General features: G+C 54.3%; 1 pseudogene; it reads right to left on the bottom strand.

Annotated features, from left to right (window-relative positions):
* Positions 1-2,313: 2,313 nt before the first annotated feature.
* On the bottom strand, positions 2,314-3,880 carry LOC130849580 (serine/threonine-protein kinase PLK1-like; annotated as a pseudogene).
* Between the last annotated feature and the right edge of the window lie 293 nt (positions 3,881-4,173).

The following is a 4,173-nucleotide window of genomic DNA, read 5'->3' as shown; positions in this document are numbered from 1 at the left end:
ATAAAAAGAACAGGATTTACACACCCAGGACCTTCCGTGGGGCAGAGCTGGAGTGGGGCAGGGGGTGGTGTTATAATGATTATAAATGGGGCTGCAGTGATTGAACTCCTGGTGAGTTTGGGGATTGCCAGCTAGGATATTACCCAAGACATATGCATCCCCCCATGGGGGGCAGCCTGGTTCACGGCTGGAATTTCAAGCACTTGCTCCAGTTGTTCCCAGAGCTCTGGTGATTGGTATGCCCGGCACTTGGTCATTGACCTGACGCAGGGTTCTCGTGGTTTGCTCTGCTATCTGGGACTGAGGGCCTTGAATGCAACCAGCACAGCAGACAGGATCCAATAAAGAGCAGTTGTAAAGACTGATCTGCCACCACCCTGCTTCCCAGGGCCCCGGTTGCGGGGTGAGGCTGCTGAGAGGGAGGGATGCTGGCTGGTTTCCCTGCAGTCCTTTTGTGTCCGCTGAAGGCTCCCCTGAACATTTCTTGTCCACTACAAACCAAAGCTGGGGCCCACAGGGATATGAGTCTCCCATGACCAGACTGGAATACAAATGGAGTGACCAATTTAAAGATCAGGTTAGATGGCGTGGGATGGGAGGGGCGCACGAGGAGAAACTCCTTCCCGAAGCTCCATTATTCTACGTGTGAAAATTCAAGTCACTAACAAGGCTCTGTCTGTTTTCAGTTTCCACCCCCCTCTTCCCAGGCCCTTGCCCAAAAAAGGAGAAAGGGAAGCTTTAAATCGTCACCCTGAATCCTCTTTTATCCTTGCCGTAATCTGTCTGGATTTGTGCCCTGCGGATGCGGTAGGTTTCTGGTGCCTTGGGCCCCCTCTGAGTCCTGCCAGGGGCCACAAGCATCTCCCCATCCCCACCCCTCCTCCCCCCACACACAACTGAAAGGAAAAAGCTTGAAGATTTTCCAACGTATAAGTCAATAGGGCCATCAGGATAAGTAGGAAGACCCAGGTAAACGGGAGTCTCTTCACACACTGAAACTTGGTCACGGTCAGAGCTGAGTCCCTGCCCTCAAGTGCCAGGTGAGGTGGGTTTCTTAGCAGAGGCTGAGTCTACCCAACACTGGCACAGTCCACATCACTGGGGGGAAGTGTGACATCAAAGCCATCAACTGGTCCCCAACCAATCCATCCTCATAATAGTCACTGCCACATGTCGAACAGAGACTAAATGTTCTCTCACATAATCCTCCGGATAACCCCATAAGGTTTTACAGTTGGGGAAACTGAGCCTCAGAGAGATTCAGTAACTTGTCCAAGGTCACACAGCAGTATGTGGTAGAATAAGCCTCAGGTCACCTGACCCAGAGGCCTGGCTTGTAACCACTCAGTCATAGTGCCACTGACATGTGTGCCATGTCGTCTCAGTGTGGTCACATTCTTTGCCAGGGCCACCACTGAGTCACCTTCTCCAGCTTCCTTGCAGTATGCTCTCATCTTCCCTTCCTTCCTCTGAAACAGCTACCCTAAATGTGTCCCTCCTGGACCGAATCCACCAAGTACTCCTGACTAGTGGACATATGCTGCTGTGAGCGTGTGAAAGGGACCCAGGCAGCCCTTCCCTCACAGCACCGACCACAGGGGGTTCCTTGCTTCCTTCCTTCCTTCATCCCTTCCTCTCTCTCTCTCTCACTCTCTGCCTTCCCAAGCTTTCAGCTAGCATTTCCCGCCTTTCTGCGCGCCAGCTAGATGACCCAGATCTGCGAAGTCTCCACTGGTCATTCAGAGGAGGTCTCATAAGTTCCATCTCTTCCCCCAAGACCATTCCTGGGAGCCCAGTCCCCGTGACAGGGCCACGGTAGCATTCTCAGGGCCCCGTCAGCCGAGGGGGTCCCACAGCTCTCAGCAGACGACCGCCTTCTGTCAAAGGCACTGTGTGAAGGACAGTGCGTTGTCACTGAATGTGTCTGCCGTTGCTCCATGACTTACTAGGCTAAGGGACCGTGAAGGCAGGCATCCCACCCACCCGCACAGGCACCTCTGCGCGGCACCTCCGGAGTCCTCAACTCTTGCCGCTGATTGGCTGAGCGCACATGACAATTAGCAGCCAATCAGCACTCCCCACACCTTTTTTTAAAAGATTCGCGTGTTTAACGTGTATAAAGCCAAGAAAAAGACAGTCCCCAATTCAAAAGCAGTGCTCTGTACAATTCATACAGTGGGGCTGAGAGGGAAGGGGCACAGGCCATAGAACCTACACCCCAACAAGCTATTACAAAAATAACTTACATAGCAACCCCCACCTGCAAGGTTGACGTAGCTTTCTTTCCAGCCTCCAGGTCGGGGGTGGGGAGCACATCACCAAAAAACCAGCACGGTGGGCGCTAACCCACAGGGGCCCAAAGTGCCGGTGGGGGTGAGACGGGGCACTAGTCCCAGGGGAGGGGATATGAGGAGGTCCCGAGGCAGCTGGCGGCTGAGCGAGAGCGCAGCAGCCTGTCCACCACAGCAGGTATAGCTGAGCCGACTGGCCAGCCCCTTGGAGCAGCTGTGCTTCTCCAGGAGGTTCAGGCAGTGCTTGCGGAAATCCGGCTCCTCGTCGATACAGGTCACAGCTGCCATGCTGGGCACAGGATGAGTTTACTGTGGTCCTGGAAGGTGCTGATTGGCACCCAGCCATTACTGAGGTGCAGGAGGATGGCGCTGTGCGTGCAAAATCAGGTTCGCAGGTACGGTAGCTTGACTAATTCATCCCCTTCCGTGGGTATCTTCAGCAAGTGTTCACGCATGTAGTTTTGGAAATACTTGGAGAGTGATCTTCGTGGAGGAGTTGAGATGGGAACTCACAGTGAGGTAGAACTCTGCACCACCATGCCCTATGAAGCCACAGACTGTCCCCAGTGTGCTGGAGGATGAGGTGAGTCCAATCATTGGAGAGCACCCCACACTGTTACACAGCTGATTCCCAAGGCTCTATGTGTCCGAATAGTCCCCCCCTTGCTGACTCAGAAGATGGGGATGCTGGGGGCGGGGGGATCCTCAGCCTCCTCTTACCTCACCAGCCCCCGCTCAGAGGGCTTAGAGGAATTCACACTATGTAGACACCACAGCCTGTCACCAAGGTGGCACTCGACTGCTTCTCTGGTCTCCTGGACCACTTGTTCCTCTTTCTCCCAGGAAGTCACAGGCATAGGGTTCTCCAGGCCTTTACTGAGGACTGTGAGGGCTTCCTGTTGCTGGGGTCACGGCTGCTAAGAGCGATTGAATACTTCAGTGGAATAGTGGGGCAGGTAGTGGGAGATGAGCTGGGATGTCGCCAGAAGTAAAGAACTCATCTCGAGCTGTTCGCGAATGGCCAGGTAGGCAGTGGGATCTGTCTACGGCATCTTCTGGAAGAGGGAGGCAGCCACGGGTGTGATTGCTTGGGAATCCTGCATTCATTCTTCTTGATCCAGAAGGAGGTCAGTTTTAGGCAAGAGATCTCAAAAGGTGATCTTCCCACTAACAAGGTGTATAACAATATGAGGCACCAATAGGCCCCACGTGCACCTGGAAATGGTGCCCTTTCTCGCTCAGCACTTCAGGAGCTGTGAAGTAGACAGGGTCTTCTTCGGCTCCCAAGCATATTCACCATTGGTTGCCAGTCCAAATCCCCTGTTTTCACCTCCAGACCCTCATTCGGGAAGAGTTTGCCCAGCTTGAGGTCCTGGTGATTAACCCAGTTTGGGTGCAGGTACTGGCAGCCAAGGACCACGTGCCACAGGTAGCAGCGGACCTCGGGCTGGGTCATTGCTTTCCTCCAATGGTGTGGCTCCAGGAGAGATCTCCAGCAGCAGAACTGTAGTTTGTGCACCTACGACCTCGTGCTGGTGAGCAAAAGGGCAGTGAATAGACATCTCCAAGGACATCTTCTCCTTCCGGTGCAGCCTGAGCAGCAGTGGCTTAGGCAGGATCTTGTGGGCAGACGCCTCCTTATCCTGTTAGAGATCTCAAAGCACTTGACCAAGCCACCTTTCCCCCAGAAAGCACCACTGACTGCGCAGGTCCACGAGGACCTCCAGGATCTCTTTTACCTGCTGGACGGCTGTCGGGGCCCTGGAAGCCCCAACTCCAGGGATCCCGGTTTCCCCCAGATGGGCTGGTGCCCATGCCAGCTTCACTGCAGCACCGCTGCAATCACATTCCTGGAGTTGATGAGCGGACCTAGCAGGGTCTG

The sequence above is a fragment of the Hippopotamus amphibius genome, chromosome 3, assembly GCF_030028045.1.
Source record: "Hippopotamus amphibius kiboko isolate mHipAmp2 chromosome 3, mHipAmp2.hap2, whole genome shotgun sequence".
Taxonomy (NCBI): Eukaryota; Metazoa; Chordata; class Mammalia; order Artiodactyla; family Hippopotamidae; genus Hippopotamus; species Hippopotamus amphibius.
Note: the sequence above shows the minus strand (reverse complement) of the source record. Positions and strands in the feature narration are given on the sequence as shown.